This window comes from Achroia grisella, unplaced genomic scaffold (assembly GCF_030625045.1).
Source record: "Achroia grisella isolate CSIRO2021 unplaced genomic scaffold, CSIRO_AGI_Agris_v1 utg1248, whole genome shotgun sequence".
NCBI classification, from domain to species: domain Eukaryota; kingdom Metazoa; phylum Arthropoda; class Insecta; order Lepidoptera; family Pyralidae; genus Achroia; species Achroia grisella.
Genome location: NW_026712607.1, coordinates 1,691,994 through 1,718,186, shown reverse-complemented (window position 1 = coordinate 1,718,186; position 26,193 = coordinate 1,691,994). Strand labels below are relative to the sequence as shown.

Genomic DNA, 26,193 nt, shown 5'->3' with positions numbered 1-26,193 from the left:
AATAATTCTCGGTACTAATAAGTGTGAGTTTATTAATAGTTTATTGGATTTAACAAGAAGAAAGGTGAACTAGCTGACACGAGCAACTTTTCTTATCGCGTTTTCGTTACATTTTTCATGGCAGCTTCAACTCGTATTGGTCGTAGTGTGATTTTATGTATCCTATAAAATTCCTGGATAAATGGGCTATGCAACACTAAAATAATTTTCGAAATCGATTCAGTAGATCCAGATATTATCCGATACAACCTTACAAACTTTATGTCGTTATAATATTAGTATGGCTATAATACACATATATTACTTGTCTTGAATTTTTGATGGAAGCGATAAAAATGAAAGAATAAATGCAATTTCAACCGGGATAGTGGTTTTAAGTTGCCATCTGCGTGGAATCCACTGATAAAAAAGTTGCGTAATGTATCAAATTGTACATAAAAAACAAGTAAAAATAATACCTTTTAAAGATGTACCTAATATACTACCTATCAAATACTGATCTAATTTATATGATGCGATCACATGATGGTAATTTACCAGCTTCCAAATATAAGAATTAGCAAAATCGGTTCACGGAGGGAAATGTAACATATAAAAATATATATATATATATATTTCTGAGCGCCTTCTTTTTAGAAGTGGATTGAAAAGAAGGCCTTATCGCTAAAGCAATTTGCAATTTCTTACAGCCACTAGTACAATCAGGGATAATAGGTACCTAAGAATAGAACTCCATGTGAGACCAATCTGAAGTCACACAGCGTTGTCCAATTACCTTAAAATTACTGCTTTAATAAATGAAAATCCGGAGAGCCTTAATTTTAACCTCACCACACGAAACGACTGGCTGTCTGAATAATTGAAACTCACTCAACATGTGGAAGAGTGCACATGATTTGAAGGTTGGCTGTACTAAATTGGAAATCGAGGCTTTTTCTGTACGCCATTTACGTGGGTATGCTGTGAATATTATAATAATAACAACCCTGAACAGTTCATACAGCGCCATCTAATATAAAGCTAAGCAGAGTTTGTGTATAGGTACAAAACTAACGTGTAAATACTTACATACATTTTTTTATAAATAGGCGGAAGAGTATACAATTTCACACACTTGTATTTTATATACATAAGGAGTGCAGAAGGTTAATGTTTTCTTACACAAGGTTAAGTTATTTATGACCGATTACTAGGGATGAATCACTAGACGATCATAAGTATATAGAAAACACTCAGATACAATTATAATTATAAATACAAATGCATTGTGCGATGAAACGAATCCTCATTACATTAGTAACATAAAGATGTTAAGGTAAATAACTAATTTTAAAAGCTTATTACATCTATTCTGATTAAGGTCTAGCGATTTTTAAGCAATTTTAATAAAAAAAAAGACGGAATCGTATCCTAATATTATAAATGCGAAAGTGTATCTGTCTATTTGCCTGCATGTGTGATTTTGTACACAAAATACACCTAGTATAGTAGTAATACTGATATCTTCTTTTAAGTTGGCTAAAAGAAAAATGTTGCAATGTTTCATGTTACATCGTTGTACTCATAAATAGAGCTAAATAACTTCACATTGCTAATTTAAAATTCTAAAGCGTTATAAGTAGAAATAAGGCAAGCCAGAATTGTAAACATCAGCAGTGGCTAATCTAGTACTTGTCCAGTTCTCGGACTGGAATATGAAGTACTGTGCGAAACAAAACATCTGCAGGCACAATTTAGTAGGGTTGTAAAAGCTAGGCGTATATCCGAGTTTTAGGCATCTCGCTTTGAAGGCGTAATATTAAGCAGCATTCTTTAGTAGCTTAGGTTAAAGCACACGCGAAGAATTTTGTATCTATAGTGTGCTATTATTTTAGTGTAAATTCCACTATTTTAACGGACAAAAGCGAAATGGTTTTTAATAAAGTTCTAGTTTTTTTTACGTTTGTTCCTTGAACTTTGTTATTTATAAAAATGTTTGGTTTATTTTATTTGATATCGTTTTGCTTGCTGATTGCTGATGCTTGCATAGGTTTTGTAGAAAAAATATGTTTTTCATTGGTCACTACAAAAATCTCAATAAACTATCTACTTTAAGGTGATGAATGGATGATGAACTTCACAATACAACAACATATTAAATAATAACTTTGCCTAATTGAGTTCTTTAATTTATTACTGGTACGAAATTAATTTTGTACTTCGAATCGTGTTCTAAATTCGATTGGGTTCTTATTATGTTCCTGTTACATTTTTACGATATATCTACAGATATTAACAAATTTTTATGGAATTAATTTAATTTGATGAATTTTTTCATCATCAAAATATAAATCACATTTTTTTTGCAAGCAAAATGAAAATTGAAATTATTCCAAAATAATATTCTATTGCGAGTAATACAATTTTATATGCCCATTTATATTCAGGATTTCAAACGCACGAATTGTATCAAACAATTTGTTTAATTTGATGAATATTACAAAGAAACCTCAATTATGTACTTTTGTTAGACGATTATTGTTATACAAAATATGGAGAAATTGAATTTGCTGTAAGAAAGTATTTCGTATACAATCATTCACATTAATATTTCGTAGTTTATTGAAGACTATAGTATGGTAGAAGTACGTATTTGTAGAGACTTTTGATAACAATCAAAATACAATAATAAAGCATTTGCAATCCCATCGCATGTTCGCAATTCTAAATATTATTCTAAACAACATTTCATCATCTTTTAGATAAACAACATTTACTTAAAAGAACACCACGCAAGTTTCTTTCTCTTTCTTCTTGTGACGGTCTGTTAGTGAAAGGTAGTTTAAGAAAAATTTATGATTATTTAAAAGTGTTTAATTGAGTAAAGGTTATTTCTATTTCATATATTATTTTATTAATAATTAATTAAGTATATACAGATGATGGCGACATTAATATTTAATATTAATAAGGTAAAATAGAAATTTAGCCATTCCGTAGATATTTTTCTAAGATATCTTTATTCTATATATTGACTAATATCCCTAAGATAATATTGTGTTAAATGTTTTCCCTAATTTAGTCAAACAATTTTATATAAAACTTTAAGGTGCTAACAGACAGTTTTTGTTTTGTAACGAATTTACTGTTCTATTATATATGTAAATATATGTAAAAGTAAGATAATAATATTACTGGTTGAAATATAAATTATATTTATTTATTATGATTGTAATATTTTTTTCTATTACAAATGGTTGTTGGTTAATTTGTTTGCTGTTTCTTATTTGAGATTTTAAATATTGTGGTTAAGGTTCGTTAGGGTTAAAAGTTACGAGAATGTAAACAAAAATAATATATACCAGCGAAATCTCTCTACATGTTCTAAAAGATCTTGACCTGTCTTGAACCGCAGAAGGTTTTGAACTAGATCGTGCATCTAAAGCTGCACTAGGGGGATCATATCAGATTTATCTGGGCAAGGAGAGAAACACGAGTAGTGAAGGTGAGTGTTTACGTACGTCGGCAAAGGGGCCCTTTAAACCTAGAATCGGGTCACAAGTCCCGGGAACTGCTCGTAGTTTCTCTCTCTACCACACGATGGACCCAGTTCGGAATAATTGAATCTTACATGGAAAACTCGATTATCATTAAAACAAACTAATCTATTAATAATATTTTTATATTAATACATATATATATACATGCATTCCTACTTATTGCCCAGGTAACTACTACTATACATCAAATTTCAATACTATCGGTTGAAAGTATATTTAAAATGGAATATTTAAAAGCTGAAAGTGTGACGGACAGACAAACACACTCCTTACGCATTTATAACATATATAATAGAATACAAGTGTACAATTCGAAACACGCTCCACAATATTTATTTTTATAAAGTCAGGTATTTTCACTTACTTCTTCCTAACAAGAATAACATGTACGTTTTATTGTCCTTCAAGACAGAATAAATATTTGGCGAGTCATACAAATATTTGTGTCGGTCAAACTCTTTTATACGAGGTCTACGTGTAATATAAAACTAACAGAGTACGTCACTATATATCGGTTATATTCTGAATACATTTACAAAACATCCCAACATAAGGAATTAGTAGCAAAAGAGAGATTGAGATGCGTTAAATTGAGATTGAAAGATTAAATTACATCGTAGATAGCACGTGACTTGTACTAAGATATAGAAAATGCACGTTCTTCAAACGGATAATCAGATCTCAGGTCAAAGTGGCATGTTGTAATTTTACTGCCATATCTTATTCTTCAAACGGCAATATAATTTATAAAATATTGGCAGCTGACATATGTAACGGGATAGATGTAACAGCACAGATGATTTTCTATAAATTTACCTGAACGATTAATACAAGATATATAAGAATTAAGAATAATAAGTGAATCAAGAAAATTCTATAACGATTGCCACCATTGGTTCCAAATTCAAAAATTCTGAAATATTACAAGCGTTGTAAAACTATAATTATACTTTTTCTTATGTAATCAACAAAGGAATATTCTCAAAGGGCTCTTGAAGGCTCTTAAAATATTTACAATAAATACAATTTCCAGGCATTATAAACACTATTCATGCCATAGATAACTTTCAAATTTTTTTTATTTATAACTAGCTGTACCCACCATTGTGTGGCCTATAACATATAGGCTACACAACCGCGGGTACAGCTAGTTAGATAGAGTTAGATTTTGATATATAAGCTATATAATTGTAAAGTTTCATTAAAATCCATTCAGTAGTTTTTGTGTGAAATAGTAACAAACATCCAATCTCATCCATCCAACTATTAATTCCATAGAATATTTCCTAATACTTTTTTTTTCTAACTAGTTTTATCCCCGATTTCCGGCGCATGAAATTTATAGCCTATATATTATTCTGATGTATAAGCTATATTATTTTAAAATTTAATTAATCCATTCCGTAGATTTTGTATGAAAGAGTAAAAACATCTATCCATCCACACTCACAAACATCCGCGTTTATAATATTAATAAGATCTGGCATCCTAATGTAAAATGGCAATTGTCAGCTGCAAACATTACTATCACGAACGCTTATATCAAAAAAGATAAAGTATGACGCTTTTGTATGCCGTAATTTCACTAACATAACGCACATCCCGTGTAAAAAGGCCGCAACTACACTTGCGTCAAAAATGTTTTATTGCATAAATAAAGCGAGCTTCACGGTTTACACCTTCTGTCAAAATCTCATGAAGCTATCGACAAAAATGAAGGAATAAATGCAAAAATACTAAAATTTTGCGACTTTAGAAAACATAAAATTCCAGCATAAAATAGAGGTATGCGTATTTGCATTTATTCGCTTTACAATTATCCCGCTCATAAAGTCATAATTGTATTTACGTAAATTTTAAAAGAAGATTTACAAAAAAATGTTTAACGCAAATGTACTTAAATACTTATTCCTATATCTTACAATCTAGGACTATTGTGTAATTCTAATTACTTACTTCTTCTACGAAACTTTTAGCTGATAGTTTATGTGTGATTATTCTTACATACTTTTCCCCCAGCAAAACTTCACAATGCGTAAAGTGTAGTTGTAGTTACTTCTTTATTACACGTAACATTTCATACCTGATGTTGGGTAATTTTAAATACAGCATGTATTTACAAGAAAAAAAAAATAAGAATATGTTCATGTAATTAAAATTAAGTAAAAAAATAAACTATTTTTAGCTAATTGTATAAGCTGACGGGCACCAATGATGGATGATAGGAGGAGCAGGAGATCAGATGAATTTGCCAGGAATAGTAATAATAAATGATAGAGAAATCGATCTGCTTTTAGACATTTACCATAGAAGTGCGAATTGATAGAAGTGTATATAAAAACAATAGATAAAAAGAATACTTCTATTTTAAATATGGATAAACGAATATACACTTGCCAGTGAATCTTATTGTAGGTCTAACAGGAATTAACTAACGATGGTTACCAGGATGGATCGCGTGGAACTAAATGTACCTTATATTGCTAGCAATAATATTCAATATTAATTCCCACTGTTCATAATAAGTACACATACAATACTAGCTGTGCCCGCGTTAAATTTCAATAAAAAATATATCCTGTGTTATTCAGATGCATAAGCTATATTAGTGTAAAGTTTCGTAAAAATCTATTCAGTAGTTTTTGCGTGAAAGAGCAACAAAGATCCATACTTACAAACTTTCACGTTTAGAATATTATATTAAGATTAAGATTTCTGAAAACTATTAAAGTACTAATCATCATAATTTCAACTTGTGTCTATCCACAGTTGTTATCCACAGTGATATAGGCCTGTCCGATTTACTTCCAATGGTCGCGGGTTCGATTCCTCGGACGGTGCAGATATTTGTATTCATGAGTAAGATTGTTTGTGTGGGTCTGGGTGTTTTCTATGTATATGTTTCATGTATGTATATAAAATCTAAGTATTTATTGATATAAAGCTCTTCATACCGTGTGACTAGAAGGCGCTGTTAATTGTTGAGTATTATTTATTTATTTCCCAATTTCTTACACCATGTGCGATCTTCCGCCTTTTGTTTCCATCGACTCCCGGTCACCTTCGTGATATTTTCGGTTCATCTTGCAGGAAAGCGCCGGACACTCCTTAACTTATATTAGAACTAATATCGCTATTAAAATATAGGAGTTGATGGTAGAAGGAGGAAATGTAGGAGTTCGATGTATGTATTATTATGATTTTTTTATGATTCAGTTAACGATGAAGGTGGTCCAAATCGAGAAGGTTGTCGATAACATACTAATAGACCAATCAAAATAAGAAGTAAACCAAAAATGTCATTGATCAAATTAATATGTTTCCACATAAAGAATCGCATTATCTCCGCAATCTAACAATGATAAATTCTAGATGAAAAGCATAATTGCGCTAAAATGTATCGTTTATACTTATAGTGCATTAAGAAAAACCCAGATTATGAAAATGTTACTCCAGCCTCTCAGAGATGGTACTATAATATTAGGTCCTTACATATGAAATTGGTGTTTTGTCGTACTGGCCACTTTGATCTCAAATATCTCCTCTTTCGCCAGAAATTTCAAATTTGTACAGTTATTTACTCATGCATTTGTTTTTCGAAAACCGTAATCCATATGTTTTTTCCATCTTTGGTTTTTTCTTTACGTCACTGAGTTTACAAAATGGAAAACATAAAATATCACGTTTTTTAAGAGTACGAATTCCGTCGTGGCACCAGTGTGCAGAAACGACTCGAAGAATTAATTATGTGTATAGCGATGGTGTCGCAAAAGAAAACACAGTGCGTTTTTGGTTCCAATGTTTTCGTTCTGGAAATTTCGATCTGCAAAACAAGCCCCGTGAGCAGCCAGAGTCCAAGGTTGATAATGAAGAATTAAAGGCTAATGTGGAAGCGGATCCATCGCTAACCACGTCCGAGTTAACTGCAGGCTGCAGTGTTAGTAACAAAACTGTTTTAATCCACTTGAAGCAAAATGGGAAGGTGAAAAAAGCTTGAAAAGATCATGAATTGAATGGAGTAAATCGACAAACGCGCGTAGACTGCTGCGTTATTAGCCAACCGGCATAATAATGAAGGGATTTAAAATCGGATCATTACCTATTATGAAAAGTGGATCTTGTACGATAATCGGAAACACTCATCGCAATGGCTGAATCCTCGCAAACTAACCAAACCCAAGCGAAAAATCAAACTCAAAAAAAGTTACTTGTGAGCACTTAATGGACTAGTGCCTGTGTTGTTCACTTCAGCTTTCTTATATCTGGCCAGAATATTACGGCAGATGTGTATTGTCAGCAATTGCAAACCATGATGGAAAAGCTAGCTGCTAAACAACCGAGACTGGTCAATCACCGTAGGCCACTGCTGCTTCAGGACAACGTTACGAAATTAGAAGAGCTTCAAATGTCCAATATATCCAACGTACTTCCCGGATCTTGCTTTCTTTCAAAATTTGGATAACATCTTGCAAGGGAAAAAATTCAAGTCCGATTTATCGATACCCGTCCTAATGTTTTTTTAGTAAAGGGATCAATAAAACTACCTATCAAATGGCAAAAGTGCATGAATAGTAATGGACCATATTTTGATTAAATAAATATATTATATTTTGAAAAATCAACTGAAATTGGCGTTTTGTAAGGGAGTAATTAGGTTACTCCCTTACAAATTTCATATGTTAGGACCTAATATATTTACTAAACGAGTTGGAGTAAAATTAAAGAGATTTCGGCAGATCCTCAATGTCCGGGGAAATTCCAAATAAAATACGCATTCGCTGATGAGACACCAAATAATAGACAAATAGAAGGGGAAGAGTTATGAGAAAAAAAGAGCTGCACACAGCGAGCCTTCTGAAATCAAGCATTAGTATGATGCACCGCTACCGATACCTAAAATATATACAAAGACTTGATGAATCTATATAAAGATAAAAACATACCACCACACTATCAGACGTTTTATAAGAACTTAAGTACTAAATCTAAGACTAAACTAAACTAAACCACAGAGTCCGATTCCAAAGTTGAGGATAATGAAGGTTAATAAAAATAATAAAAATATCACTATTTTCAACATTTTTTGATTAAGTTGATTATGGAGGCAATAAACGTTTCTTTAAAAATAATAATAAATTAATAATAACCCTGTTTGTTTTCATATTCTCTAAATTAATTTGCTCCTATATTTATACTTTTGACTTACATGCACGCACATAATAGACTATTTACTGTAAGAAGTAGGTATTACATGATACAAATTAAATATTCAGTTACTTTCCGCATTATAAAAGCTATTTTTATAAATACACTAACTAAACTAAAATAAATGGCTCCCTAGAAATACGTAACTCGATGTACAAAAAATGATATTTCGTTAAATAACAACGTAATTATACTTGCAATTCTAGATTTTAATGAAATATAGGAGAGTATAAAGGCGTAAGTAGAGTTAAATTTGTTCATATATTTAAAAATACATAACAATAAAGCAGTAATTGTAGTTACCCCTGCAAATGTTCTTTGTGTTTCGTGGAATACAGAAGTAACCGTGTTTTTTTAGATTATCTGGAAGTACATGAACCTGTTCCTAAATTAAATGACACATGTAGTTGAAGGCAACTGTGACCTACGATTTTCTCTTTGAAACTTATTTCTAGAACTCATACAAAAAATATAGGACAGTTTTTTTAAGCTCCTGAAAAGTTGGTGAAAATCACTTACGTCCTTTTTCCACGAATGGTGCGATAAGTCACCCGTTAAACGTGGACACAGCCTGCGAAACAATCTGCTTGGCGTACATTTCGTTGCTGAAAAAAACGTTATCATATCCCGCATTCAGAATTAAATATAAGTACATAAATAGACTAAGAATACCGTATAAAATTGTGGCCGAACATTGTTGTATCCTCCCTAAAACTTTGCTTTTATGTCCCTTTTTTCGGGTCAGATTATACATTAATTTCCTCATAGGAAACAAGCACAAAGAATATTCCGGGACAGTTATAAGCACACAGAATAGATATTGCTTACTTCCACCATGCTTTCGTTATTTACTATCGTTTTATGGTGACCTATGGTTTATGTATGGGCCGGACAATTTAGATGTTATATGAACGAGAATTTTTCATCCCTCGCGTATTCTTTATTTGTCTTTATGTATTTTATTATGTTTATGTATAATACAATCGTAAGATTGTGTCTGTGAAAAATATTTGTATATTAAGCTTTCACGTAAAAACGGCTGGACAAATAAGTATGAAATGATCACAGAATATATTTTTAAATGAGCCTGTAAATCCTAAAGAGATTTTGCAATTATTCTCCTAAAGGGTACATTAGTATTCTTACTTAATTAATTAATTAAATACCACTATTAAAATAATATATGTACAAATATTGTCTGTAGACTTGCGGTTTAGACCATCGACTTACATCAGATGGTCGCGATTTCATAAGCATTTAGTACTTGTAACACAAGTTCTGTTTAACTTAGGACTACATGGCGCTGTGTGAATTATTATTATAAATGCTTTCTTTCTATTTGCTGTTTGTTTATCTTCAATATAAATTAGAATAATAAGGATATTATAATTTACTAATATAATTTATAAATTGTCTACTGACATAATATAGATGGAAATCCGAAATAAATGAATAAGTAAATAAAATAAAGTATCTACAAATGTAAGTAGGCAGAAGGAGAGTCGCGGGCACCACTAGTTATTACAATATAAACCTCTTTGATCGGAGTTACTGTAATAAAAGAAGAGTGACGATGTTATCTGCATTCGATATTTGGGTTTTATATTGTCTCGTATATATTTGAAGGCCATAAAGAAAGCAAGTACAGAGTTAGCTGATATGGCTCATGGGGGATGGAAGAGAAAAATATGCGCAGAATATATTAACTTTGGAATTATATATGGACCATAGAGAACTACATTTGTATATATTTTTATGAGATCAATGTCCAGTGTGTGTGTCTTATTCATTACGGAAGCAGTCATCTGAACTGGACGATATGTTTGAAAATAATAGGACAATTCACACAGCGACATCTAGTGCCAAACTTAGTAGAGCTTAGGTTATGGACTAGACAACTAATAAAAATACATTTATACATTTTTTTAAATATACCTACATATTGTACGTAGAAAATATTCATAGTAAGTATATATCCACACAAACAATCATTGTATGAATAGACAAATAGACATATTTGCACCTTGGGTTATGGGTACTAGATATGGATCTCAATTGATAAATATACATTTATACATTATTTTAAATATACCTACATATTGTACATAGAAAATATTCATAATATATATCCACACAATCATAGTATGAATAGAAATATGTGCACCGTGCGAGGAATTGAACCCGCGACATCGCTAGTAAAGCGGTGTGTTAAACTGCTATACTATAATATGTATAATCTTACATGTATAAATAACTAAAATGTCACAATTTTTTTAATATCATAGATTATTAGTAGATATTTTTATGTAAACAAAAAAAAAACTATTCGGAATTCTTTCGGATTGTGTGGTATCTAATATATGTTATAATATATGTATCATTTGTTGTATTTTATAATTTGTAAATAGTGTTACCCATAGAAAACGCTATTTTCGAATTATAAATTACAAGAGTATAAAATCTGGTCTGCGGAAAGGAAAAAGATATGCAAATTTCATTTTGAAACCAATGTATTTAATTCTAAACCAATCTTTACTAGCTATACCAATAAAAGTACCATTAGTTCCCAACAATATTATAAAAAATAAAATTTTGTGAATTGAAAAATATATCTAAGCTCGCTCTATGAAAAAGCATATGGAAATTCTTAAACTACGATCTAATAGTTATGATGGATATTAAGAAGTGGAACACCTAGAAAAGCTATTCTCTCTACTTGATAAGAGGCAAAACTTGATAACGAGTTGCCAAAATAGTTTTATGTAAAGACTCATCAGATACGACGTGAATTATGATGTAGGTTATAAGTTATTATTATGTCTTCATTCTTGTGTTCCATATTCATATCCAGGGAATATAGTAGTCATATATATTTAGGAGGTATTGATAAATTACCCATCTTGTAAGGACCCAACTCTTGGAACAAATTTGATTTGATGAGTCTCTTTTTATAGTTTTTAATTATATATTCTCTTTTTTGACGATTCCTTAAGGCTGAGGGTCGTGAGTACCAGAAATAGTTCTTCCAATCAAAACGCTCCAGGCATTTCTATTCTGGACCAAGAGGACCGTCAACCGCTTATTTTGTTTGACGGCATCTTGAACGGAAGCAGTCCATCGTGCAGACAACTCTTCTACTTCTTCAGTCCACGTGGCCTATCATTTTACATATTTCCAAATTATCTAGTTCTCAATAGGCCACGTGTCCAAACAAAGTTAGCACACGCTGGAAGCACATAGTGGAGAGACGATATTATTATATACTTAGCAATAGCAATGAATTAATTCTATATTTCTTGGTCAATGAAAGAACTAACTACTATTCACACAGCGCCATCTAGTCCCAAGCTAAGCAGAGCTTGTGTTATGAATACTAAACAACTGATACAAATACTTATATATATATTTCGTAAATACATACAAGATATATCTATAAAGCACCCAGACAAATACAATCATGTTCATGACTACAAATGTTTGTATCGGTGTTAGAAATCGAATTTGAACATCTTTAGAAAGATGGTGTGCTTAACCATTAGACCATCGACCCTGTGTGACTTTGAAATTAATTTAGTTAAGACTTGATTAAGTTCTTTTCTTTCAAACAATACAAAAATGGCTTACAATTAATATAGTCATAAAATGTCACTATAAAAACATGAATATCCATTCGAAAAATATATTATAGAATTTTATTTCTGGTAAATTTATTTTTATGATGATACTGGAAATGTGCACCTGCTTACGATAACGGTTTATGCTGACAGTGGAGGATGATAAGATGAACATGAGGTCAAGTCAGCCCACCGCGACAAATTCACCAGGAATTTATCATGATCCGGGACTGGACTGCGTGGAGGTCTTGACATAGTTAGCTAGCTAGCAATGGAATCAGTTCACATTACTAACAATCCCATTTCTTTAATATTAACAGACGTTTTCATTAGTACACTCATGCAAAACTGGAGTAATCCACTAGTGTAGTAATGGAAAAGTTTCAGCAATTTCCGGAAAAAAGACACTCAGCTCTAATAAACCGTAAAATACTTCCGACGTTGAAATTGGCGTGTTTTTACAGCGCTGACATCTTGAAAGCCCAATCTCCATTATGTTTGACATGTCCGCAGGAACTCCATTTCGCATTGCAGCAGGCACTGCACTTTTACCCTCTTAATGGGGTGGCGCTGAGAAACGAAAGCTGTCTGTACAAATTAAGTTTTCGAATTGAAGTGCTATAGTTAGATTTCTACTGCGAGAAACAGTTGAAACATTTTATTTAGTAATAAGATGTAGTTTTATTTTTATCCTGGCTAATAATATAAATGCGAAAGTAACCTTGTCTATTTGTCTCGCTTTCGCGACAAAAGTACTGAATTGATTTAAATGAAATTTGGTACACAGATAGTTTAAACACTGAGAAAGGACATAGGATACTTTTTAATGTAAAAACGGGTTGTAAGGAGATGAAAGGTTATATGTTATTTTATATTATCGTCATTTTTAAAGCTAGGAGCTTGAAACTTATTTTTATTCTTTTTGGCTATAATACGTGGACGCAACTAGTATTTATATAAGTAAATAGCATTGCAACAAATATACTAGGAGAAACGGAGATTTATTTTAAAGATTATCAAGAAGTGAAATATAAACAAAATTATACAAGAACAGAACTATAAATTTAAATACCGTCCACATAATGTAGGTACGGAGGTTGATACGCAGTTTCAGGTTCTACTAGTTAGCAACAAGAGCTTTAATTTAACTAAATACTCAATCTTTATTAAAAGCAATTATGCATAGCAACTAGCGTCATCTATTACCAAGATATTCGATCTAGCATAATGTATTTTGATAAACTATATTACGTTCAAATCTAATTAGTTTGCTGTATACGATACCCTAATAACGGATAAGTTTAATATTAAACATGACAAGCATTTCCAGATTATCAGATCCAGACATTGCTGGTGTTCTAATCAATTTTAAACAATCTCGTATACTGATAACGTACCATTTATGGAACGTAAAGATAAATGTTCTAGATATTGTAATTCAGACATGACGTTTGTTTTATGTTCTTGTGTGTTTGATCTAAATTAGCGAAGTAGCTCAGCTATTCAGAAGCATATTAAATTTATTTGAATGTAAATTATTTGTATTTCGTATCTTCGTTTGCGTGACCAAGATAAAAGTGATATCTACCCATGACCTTATGATGTCAAGTATACATTTCATGATGATTGATTGATGATGACTGATAATCAGAAATTCATTCATCACATATAGCAGCTCGGATTTCAAGTTCTTTTAACATGATGTCATAAGTGTCAGAACGTTAAAAGGACTTAAAGTCCGAGCTCTGGTATGTCCATTTTACCGCACGCTTAAAACTAAACTGCACTAACTGAAATAAAAATGTTGTTAAATCTTATAATCGTAAGGTCGATCTCAGATTTTTGTAATTAATGCATTTTATTAATAATCGATGTATTAATATTAATGAATAATATTATACAGACATGATACTTTCTGAAGCGCTGTGTATTTGATCTAATACATGGAACATCCACTTGCCTATTTACCCAAATATTATTTATTTATTTAACTTTAATACACAAAAACAATGTGTATATATGGCGGACTTAACACCATGCGGCGTTATCTACCAGTCAATCATGAGTGGTGCAGAGAAAGATTGTTGGCGGTGCACTAATATAAATGAGAAATGTCAAAAAAAAGATATATAAATGTAGCCGACGTGCAAAAAAAAGTAAAAATATAAAAAAATATAAGAAATAACAAAGTATATATTAAATATATATATATGTTGTGATGCTCCACTGGTAAAATATATAATAAATTTAGTAGGATAATTAAATTGCATGAAATAGCAGTTATCACTTCCCTCGCACCGCACGCGAACGCGTCCAGATAATATATGCGCAACAGACACCTATTTTCACACACATATTTTAAATATTATAGTTATGTACAATAATAATAATAAATTTAGTAGGTAACGCATGAAAACTAGATAAACATGACAAATGGACTTGAAGTCCAGTGTGTCCATCATGTCGTGCGCTCAATAATAAACTGCATTATAAAAAATAAAGGCGTTGTAAAATCGACTGTAAAGATAAATCACTAATGTCCAATATTTATTTATTTCTCTAAGTTCTATCGATAAATCTCCGATAACACAAATCAAGCACTACATGCCAGTTTTTCTTTTTTTCAGACGACAGGCACACTACACGTTCAAGATGATGTTATTTACGCTAGAAGCTGCTTAGAGCGAAAATACCGAGGATTCCTGTCCAGTCAACTCTACGTCTGATAAATTACTACAAGTCAAATGCACACATAGATACACTTACGTTCATATATATATGTATATAAGAGTACGTAAAAGTCAGGACATATTGTGTATATTTTATGAAATCGGGGTCTTAAGAATTTTAATGTGTTACAATTGAGAATTCTTAATTACATCTTGAAATAATTAAAGCCCCGAAATCCGTAATGATTATTTTATTTATTTAATTAATTAATACAATATAAACTTACAGCTAATTGCCAACACGTTTATATTTTAAACCTATAATACTTAAACTTTACAATGACAGCTATAACTATACATATTCTTATTTTATTTTTTATGGAAGGCAAAGCTTCTGTGTATATGGTTAAAAATTAAATAACGTATTTATTTGGATAAGGATTAATGTCATATTCATAAAAACATGAATTTTATTCTTCAAAATGGCTGCAAGGTGGTAATTCGCCAAATTTAGGTACTTGTATGTTATATATATTTTATTATACCTTTTGCTGTGATGTCATTATATAAATATCTTATCATATTATTTGCCTAAAAATTTTGTATATTTATATATATACAACTCAGAGCCAAGTTTATTCCCTTCGTGAGCTGTAGATATTCCGTTTTACCGGTCGTTAATCTTTCAAACCGTTTCGTTATTCAGACGCGCATGTTGGCTATTTATTTTGACAACTGTGTTACACAAATTTGTATTCTAGACCTTCGGAATAACTGCAATAATACAATCTGATACGGTATACAAATCATGACATCTGTCTGATTTGTTTTCGCATTTTGGCCTGATTATGGGTTTGTCGCACCCGTCATAAATTATAGATAGTGCAAAGGAATATTTTATTTTTCATATTTCAAAATATTATTTTTAATAAAATATTTTATTTTATATACATATATATGACAGTCATAAATGATGAAATATATATTATATATTTCATTAACTCCTAATTTTACACGCTATGTTAGGTGTAGCGTGAACGCTACTAACCCTATCATCCAATTAATGTGGCTGCTTCAGATAAGAACTGAAAAAAAATAACTGAACTTAATAAAAAATAATAAAATTAATATTTTATATTTGGATTAGAAGCCTGGGTGGTCTAGCGATTTAGCACACCGCCTTAGTAATGATGGTCGCGAGTCTATTCCTCGCACAGTAGAAACATTTGTATTAATAAGTATGATTGTTTATAGATAACATAGATTACAGTTAAGTATAAAGTCAGTTCACATTCCGACACCGCATCGATTGTACGCGTTACTAATAAGCCATGTAGCACACTACCAACTAAACTTACTAATATACAATAAATAATACAATTATTTCACCTGTATACTCACTACCTAGATATTACAATAAACAAATACATTCTGTAGCGACACGTTATCACATAATATGTAACGCTACAGTGGTGAGGTGTAACAATCGTGCTACACCGTTTACCATCGATGGGGCATATACTTATTTATCACCATCGTAGTTTATTTTTTTAAATAACATGAGCACTTGTATATCTGCATTCAATATCAACAAGTTTGAAATTATTTATATAACCTTACAAACTTCATAGCCTACTTTTGTTTGGTTTTAATTATTCAAATTCACTTCCTCTTTAAAGCATTTGTTTTCTCATTAATTACGTTACAGGCAGCTAAGTGAATACGTGCCTGACATTCTCTGAAGGTTTATATCAACTCTAAATTGAACTCTGTTTAATTTAACTGGATTAGGAACCTACAATTTAATAATTTGTTACTGATGATATTATTATCAAATTGTAGGTAATACAATTAGAATAGTAGAATATCTGAGGTGCGAGTCTTGGGGAAAGGGAATCATTAGTAGGTAGACCTTCATGTGGTTCCCGCTGGAAACCATCGTGATAAATTCCTGATGAATTTGCCACGATTGGCTAACTGACCTGACCTCATGGACATCTTATCGTCTTCCACTAGTGCCCCGCTTGGGAAACCATCTGCGCAGACGGAGCCACTATTCCTTTATCATATATTAAAAAACAAAATTGTGTGTTATAGTATTTTGTTATAATATATATTTATTAGTTGAAGATGAATTGAATGTCAATTTGTATTTTTGTGATTTAATTATTAAATTACTACAATATAAAGGGTAGCAGTGGATGCCATCTGGTATCAAACGCTCAGAACACTATTATTAACTTAATTTGGGGAAATACTGTTCAAGAAACAATTTAATTTACGTAACATGTGTAGATAGAAAATATATACTATATCCTGAGGAGATAAAAACCATCGCTCGTAAGAATATCCTTCCATTTAAATTCTTATCCCTGACGGGCCTAGGTAGCGAACTTTGAAAAAAGGGCGAGCACAATAGATCTACATATGTAGGTCATAGTACTATAGGTCTTAACAATAGCCAAAACCCTCAATAGAAATAAAATAAAATAAAAAAACATGTGTAGATCTAAAATTAGCAATTGTCATTTCTTGTAGGAACCTCTTGTAGGATCTGTAACATTTGTTCCAATTAATTTACAATAATAATATAGTTTTCTGTAGGTATATAAAGTTTACCAAAACAAAACAAATCATAATATCAGTTTACTCGGTTACAGATGTTTTAGTAAGTGCGTTTAGACATTCTTATATCCTTTTTGTTATTGGAAAAGATATTCTAGTTCCTAATTTTGAAGGCCTATAATTAAAATACCTGTGTTTGCAAATAGAGCCCGTTTATAAATACACCACTGAGAATCCACCGATCGATCAATTTGTTACCGACGAAACTGAAAACGAAAATATGAATAATTGATGGATTTCCTTCTGTACTATTGGAAAATATACTCTACGTCTGTTTGTTTATGTAATACTAGATTTTACCCGCGGCTCCGCTTGCTGTGAATCAAAAATATATTTTTTTATAGATTAAAAGTATCCTATGTTTATACTAATACCTCCAAGAACATGTGTACAATTTCATGATGATCGGTTCAGTAGTTTTTGTGTGAAAGCCTAATAAACATCCCTATTTGCACATTTATAATAGTATTAAAGATTTACATGTACAGCTGGGAATTTAATAAATTTAACTGCTAGTATTTACTTGTGATATAGATAAAGGTTATTTTAAAAGGTTTAATATTGGTCACTATATTGTATAACTTCTGTACGCAAAGAAATACGCTCATTTTTAATTTGCGATTTTTTTAAGTGGATTGTTAAACATGCTCATGACTTTTCTGATGGTAAGTAGTAACGGTTGCCTATATACATTAACAGCACCATGGGTATCACGTTATCAGGTGACGCCGGTGACGCCGGTACCACACTTGCGTTATCATTCCGGATGACTAAGATGTTATGTTTTTTTATTTCTGCGATGAGACTGATCGTTAGAATGATTTCAAACAGTAGTAATAATAATAATCCTGGATAATTCACACAGCCATCCAGTCCCAAGGTAAGATGAGCTTGTTTTTTCAGGCATTAGATAACTGATAAATACTTAGATATTTTTTACCAGATAAAAGGAATGATACTCAATTATAAATGTTTGTACCGTGCGAGGAATTGAACCCGCGATCATCACAAGTAAAGCAGTCTACTAAATCGCTAGACTACCTAGGCCGTCAATCTATATTAATAATTTTGTCAAGGGGTGCGGTAGACTCGAACGAAACCTTATGTGAATAACAAAACATAAAAAAATATTGATTTCGAGTCGACAACATATATCCGCAAAATTCGGATTATGGAGTATTTCGTTAAATTCTAATGACACTGACAAACAAACCGCAGTCGCCATCTTATCATTTCACTAGCTAACAACCAATCAACACATCGCGTGCGTTTGCGCCAATAAGGTATCCATCACATATTACACACAAGTTGCCAGATATTTGCATTTTTTAAATAATGTTGTGGTGTGGCACTATCCAAAATTAAATTATTTACCCATTTTTGTAGGTTATACAGAAATAATGTGTGGGTGTTTATTTAAAAAGCATTAACACAATATTAATAAAGTATAGGTATTAATATGGTTGTTGTATCAAAATAGAATTTCCTTATTTTTCACTAAATTAAAGACAAATAGAGATTTTTATAAAGCCTTTATAGCACTGCTATAGGGCTTATAAAGGCTTCTTAAGTTTTATGAATAAGACCGTAACTGCCTTTTTTATAAAATAAATGACCTTTTCATTGTGTCATATATTATGAAACGAACACCTATTTACCTTATTTAGCTGATTGCAAAAAAAAATGTTGGTTTGTAGATTAATACTGTAAAATTACTATTTGTACGGGAAACGACAAAAATAAATTATAAAATTCTGTTATGAAAACGTCATATTAAGCTTTAAAACTAATTTAAAAAAATAAAAATTCCGATTAAACAGGTCGGTATCGCAGGTACACCACTATCCCGCTACAGGTGGTAACATTACTTGAAAATTTGACATTTAAACCTGTCAATTTAGTCTCCGGGATTAAAAAACAAACTATAACCAAGTATGGCACTTACATACTATTATAATTCTAAGATACTTGGTGTCCCTGTCGCCCCGCGCCCTGCATGTTTATGGGGACTCGACCCCAGAGTTGGAGCATAGCAAATGGCTAACGCGGGGCGAGAGGGAAAGTTGAAAGGAAGCGGAAATGGATAGGAAAAAGAGGAAGAAGGGGAAAAGGACGGTGGTGGACTACGTCGTCGTACTGAAAGAGCGACAGAACTAGGAACTCAGCAAGTCCCTGAGAGTCGCGCGGAATAAAAAAAAGAATGAAAAAGAAACTTCTGTTTGATGATACCTGTATCATTTTGTTAACATCCGAATCTCCTTGCATTTGGTACATTGTCACAATTGTGGAAAGTGGGTGCAGCGAAGGGCTGTTCGTAAAGATGGTGAGTAGTATTTTAGTAGGTCTATATGTAGGCAGATTGTGTTTTTAAGTGAATTTTGTTCTATGTTTTCTTCTTAAAGTGAATAAAATAAGTACTTATTTACTTCCAGTTGACGATCAATAATGGGAAAGATGTTTGGATGAAGCAATTGGTTTTAAATATCTGCCAAAGTAGAGAGTGCTGAAACAAAGAGGTTTACAGAGAATAAACCTTAAAAGTTATATGTTTTGTTAATTTATTTTGAATGTTGATTTAAAATAAAAAATATTTGTATATAAACTTTTGCACTTTTTATTTACTAAATTTATTAAATACTATGAACGAAGCTATTCGAATCTATGCCTTAATTACCGTTAATATTCCTTGAGAACTGATGACTACAAAAATATCTACCCATATTTCACCCAGGCGACCCGGGTTTTTATCTAGTACTAATATAATTTATGTATAATATCGGCTTATAAATATTGTTAATTAAATTATTCAAAATGTTTGAATACCAACAAATGTATTGTATGAAGTCAGTCGTCAACGCAGCGCGAATGGAATAACAGAAATCAAACTCACTTATATTCTAAGTAAGTACTTTCAAAACATTTTACGGCCGTCCGTGATCATGCCAGAAAACCCATTGCCCATAATAAAGTTGTTATTCAAAAATGTTTATTCAATACAAATAGCACATTGAAATGATTATACAATTGAAAACTTGCCTTCTGAGTTTGTGAAGTTCACACAAACAATACAAAACAATCATCCAGTGTCGGAACGCTGGAAATTTACTTCATTTCGGCATGGAATGTTTGTAGGGAAACTTTTAGGATGCCTAAACTGATTTTATGCTTTTTGTCGAGACCGTCACGGCCTAGTGATTTGCTACCCCTACCATAAAAACGAGTTCAAATTCAGCTGATGTTGAAGAACCTCTATTCATTACTGTTACTTAAGCTGCTATTGTATTTGTTAAATTTTGTCAATTTTGCTTTTTGGCAGTTTGTATTCACAAAAATTATTAATAAGGTTTATTACTGAACTGATGGCCTCGGTGGTCTAGCGGTTTATCACACCGCCTTACGATGGTCGCGGGTTCGATTCCTCGCACGGCACAGACATTTGTATTCACGAGTATGATCGTTTGTATCGGTCTGGGTGTTTTCTATGTGTGATATGTATTTACGGAAAAAAATATATCTATGTATTTGTATCAGTTATCTAGTACCCATGACACAAGCTTTAGACAGCTTATCTTAGGTTTAGTTGGCGCTGTGTGAATTGTCCCGAGTTTATTATTTATTATTATTATTACTGAACAACTTTTATCTAAAAAAGTAGCACGAAAGTTTCTTTCTCGTTCTTCTAATAATGAGTCTGCTTCCGAATAAGCGGTAGAATAAATATAAAAATATTGTATGACCATTAAAAATATGCTCTTTAAGTTTATCTAAATAAAGATTATTTCTATTTCTCTTTTTCTGACTGACTCTCCGGTTATGGAAGCGCTGATAAGAAACCAATTTAATCCTTGAGTCGCCGGTAAACGACTTTGTATGAAGCACAGATAAGAGAATATTACATACTGTTCGCGCCATTTCAAACTTATACTATGGTTGAATTTAAAGAATGAGAATGAGATTTGTAAAATTGCGCGAACATATATATATATATATATATATAAACACCTCTTTGGGCACTTTGTTGATCACGCCACAACCTAAACACTTGCCGATTCCACCTTTTGCACTGAATAACTTGACCTCTATCGCGTATATCTCAGGCGGTATGGCAACGTCGCATTCTATTTTGCGATGTGGCCATATATATTCGTCGATAGTACGATATACTCGACACTTTTTTTACTAATAATTCGTGACTGAATGGCTCCGAACGGCTAAATTTTTGGTATACACAAAGACTTTTTGGCTCTGAATATATTCCAAAAATCAATTAACTATGTTGATCACTTTATATACTCGTCCTTACTGCGATACTTACTTTCATCCGAATATATATAGATACCGTAACGGTCTATCAATTATGACTTTATTAATTTACTAATGTAGATATTTTATATTCGCAATGCTCCATACATGCAAGCTCCAGCAACGGTGGAGGCAGGGTCCCCCTGCACCGTACACCGCACCCCGCGCACACAAACAAATTAGATATTTTTTGAATACACAAAGACTTTTTGGCTCTGTATATATATTTCAAAAATCAGTTAATTGTGTTGATCACTTTATATACTGGTCCTTACTGCGATACTTATTTTAATCCGAATATATATAGATACCGTAACGGTCTATCAATTATGAATTTACTAATCTAGATATTTTATATTCGCAATGCTCCATACATGCAAGCTCCAGCAACGGTGGAGGCAGGGGGGAGCACCGTACACCGCACCCCGCGCACATAAACAAATTAGAATAAATTAAATTCATAAGATTATTTATATATTTCGACTGCCTCGGTGGTCACACCGCTTTACATCCGATGGTCGCGGGTTCGATTTCTCGCACGATGCAAACATTTGTACTCATCGGTCATCGATTGTTTTCATCGGTCTGGGTGTTTTATATGTATATTATATATGTATTTACAAAATAAAAATATCTATTTATATCAGTTCAGTATCAGTCTGTGTTAATTGTCCAGGGTTATTTATTATATTTTTATAAACGGTTATCTTTTTCCATCGCACCGCTCGCTATCGACAGTGAATTCATAGAAATGTCACTCTAAAAACAAAAATAGTTTTGTGTTTTGTATTTCAAATACTAAATGCAAAATAGGTATTTTCAAAATACTTTTTAAAAATTAAGTACCTTTTGAATTTTTGTCCAAACCTCAGATATTTTATTTATTTTAGGTATATCAATCATTACATAGTAATATAAAAACAAAGTCGCTGTCGCATCTAACAGTACATAAACAAAGAAAGAAGACTTTGGCTCTGATACCGTAACGGCCTATGAATTATGAATTTATTATACCTAATCTAGATATTTTATATTCGCAATGCTACGTACATTGTAATATCCGCCTCCATTCAATGTAACGGTGGAGGGACTAAATAGTTGAATAAAACTGAATAAGCGGTTGCTCCACTCTATAGGTACTGCGTCGTCGTCGTATGCTGTTCATTTTTTCAGTCGTTTTGGCGCCAAGAGAGGGTCACATAGTCGTGGTCAAGTTAAGAACTTATAATTTAATTTTGATAACAATAGATACAAGTAAAAAGTAGGTATTATATTAATGTACGTAAGTACTGTACTTAAAAATATTTATTCTTTACTGTATGTACATTTGAAAAACTTAACACTTAAGGACTTGTACATATACACGTACATACTGCCATTTTCTCTTAAAGACATCCAGAGAAGCACTATTTATCAAATACGCGGGGTGCACCTTTGACCTTATAACACCTGATTCGCGCGTAACGAATTACATTGCTACTTTTTGGTATTTTATAGTGGATATGTCACTATAAAATATTATTATTTCTTTAGATTATGACATAATAACATAGTTTACATGATTTTAAGGGAAACATACGATAAAAAAAAATCCCGTAAAATGTAAAAGATAAAAAATGGTTATTGTTGGTTATCCTTAAGAGATAGACATATACCATCACGGACTTTTTTGTTGACCTTATTTTGATACATCTCAAAGCACTAGACAACACGCATTTTCATTAAACAGTATTGTATTTTTTTATTTCTTTAACTTTAATGCACAAAAAAATTTGTACATGTGGCGGACTTAATATTTTGCCGCGTTATTTACCAGGCAACCATGAGTGGTGCAGCGAAAGATTATTGGCGGTGCACTAATATAAATAAGAAATGTCAAAAAAAGATTTATAAAGATAATAAAGATAAGCAAAATATACATTTCTATAAAAAAATAACAATATACATACATAAATATATATCTAAATATAACCCATAAATGTATAAATATTATATATAAGTAAATACATAATGATCCGATAATCAAATTATAAGTACAGTCTCAAATTGACAGTAAGAAAATCAGAAAATATAGAGAGAACTATAGGGATACATCAGAAAGATGTGAAAAAAGGAGAAGGACAGTAAAAAAGTTACAAATTTAAATAATGTTCCCGCAATTTCTGTTTAAATGAATTTATTACATTATTATATATATTAGGCATACGACTAGCCTTATGACTGTTACTTTTTTTTTAATCTATACATCTATACATGTAAATAAAATTGGAGTGTCTGTTTGTAATATTGAAATAACCGTTTTTTACTACTTGCATATGAATATAAATACGGTACATACACCAAAATAACATATTTTACAAGTTTTGTCTGTCTGTCTGTCTGTTTGTTCCGGCTAATCTCTGAAATAGCTGGACCGATTTTGACGGGACTATTTTTGGCAAGTAGCTGATGTAATAAGGAGTAACTTACGCTACTGTTATTTTAGAAAAATAAAATAAAATTTCACGCGGACGAAGTCGCTGGGGCCAGCTAGTCTATAGATATACCGAGATTTAATGTTTAAGTTGCTATTATGTTGTTGACAAAATTTTACTGTAATGTTACTATTACGTTATCCTACACAATTTGTATTATTTTGGATGAATAAATAAATAAATAATAATCTATACATCTATACATTTAATAAAAATTGGAGTGTCTGTTTGTAATATAGAAAAAACCGTTTTTTACTACATGCATATGAATATATATAAGGTACATATACCAAAATAACAATTTTTATAATTTTTGTCTGTCTGTCTGTCGGTCTGTTTGTTCCGGCTAATCTCTGAAATGGCTGGACCGATTTTGACGGTACTTTTTTTGGCAGGTAGCTGATTTATAAGGAGTAACTTAGGCTACTTTTATTTTAGAAAAATAAATTTAATTCCACGCGGACGAAGTCGCGGGGACAGCTTGTTTTTAATAAAAACTGTTTATTTGATAAAAAAACATCTTTTTTGTGGTACTTGAGAATGTTGAAGCCTGTTGTTTGTAATATTGAAATAACCGTTTTTTACTACTTGCATATGAATATAAATACGGTACATACACCAAAATAACATATTTTACAATTTTTGTCTGTCTGTCTGTTTGTTCCGGCTAATCTCTGAAATGGCTGGACCGATTTTGACGGGACTTTTTTTGGCAGGTAGCTGATGTAATAAGGAGTAACTTAGGCTACTTTTATTTTAGAAAAATAAAGTTAAAAACCACGTGGACGAAGTCGCGGGAACAGCTAGTGTATAATATATTAGAGATACCTACGTGTTTTTTTATTGATGACTAGCTGTACACGGGATTTCGTCCGTGTTGAATTTAACTTTATTTTTCTAAAATATAAGAAGTTAAATTCCACGCGGACGAAGTCGGGTGTACAGCTAGTTGTCGGTAGTCTAGCGATTTAGCTAGCACACTGCTTTGATTCCTGCTTGGTGGTCGCGGGTTCGATTCCTCGCAAGGTGCAAACATTTGTATTCATGAGTATGATTGTTTGTAACGGTCTGGGTGTTTTCTATGTATAGATAATATATATGTATTTACGAAAAAATAATCTTTGTATTTATATCAGTACCCATAACATAATCTTCAGCTAGCTTAACTTGGGTCTAGATGAAGCTGTGTGAATTGTCCTGAGATTACTATTATTACTATAATAAATCTTTTCAAATCAGCCGATGTTTATTTTTGCCATAATACGTGCTGTTACCATGTGATAATATTACGTACGTACTTATTAAACTATTAACTTATTATTAAATTGTTTGTAACGGTCTGGGTGTTTTCTATGTATAGATAATATATATGTATTTACGAAAAAAATCTTTGTATTTATATCAGTACCCATAACATAATCTTCAGCTAGCTTAACTTGGGTCTAGATGAAGCTGTATGAATTGTCCTGAGATTACTATTATTATTAATTGGTACACAGGTAAACTACTAACTAGGCCATATTGGTGTTGTTTGTTATGGTGAAAAAACTAGTAGGTATATATATAAGTTACACGTACAATTTCAAAGACTTATTTCTTGAAAACTACTGGCTATTCTGAAATAAAACTTTAGTGTTTGTATATGTAATGTTTGCATATAAAATATGATTAAAGGTTACCAGTGTATTTACACTTTTACTGAACAAACAGAGTTGTTTAATACTGAAAATATTGTGTGGAAGGCATCAATTACTTTCAGTGCATG

General features: G+C 31.7%; 2 protein-coding genes across 3 annotated transcripts in view; one reads left to right on the top strand and one right to left on the bottom strand.

The window, feature by feature from the left end:
• LOC131854874 (myelin expression factor 2-like) overlaps positions 1 to 15,252 on the top strand; it is a 255,111-nt gene extending 239,859 nt beyond the window's left edge. Inside the window, exon 9 of the transcript XR_009358080.1 lies at positions 14,986 to 15,252. The gene's annotated coding sequence lies outside the window, so the exon portion shown is untranslated. The remainder of the gene's footprint in view (positions 1 to 14,985) is intronic.
• LOC131854875 (uncharacterized) overlaps positions 1 to 26,193 on the bottom strand; it is a 157,365-nt gene that overhangs the window by 33,262 nt on the left and 97,910 nt on the right. The window lies entirely within an intron of this gene.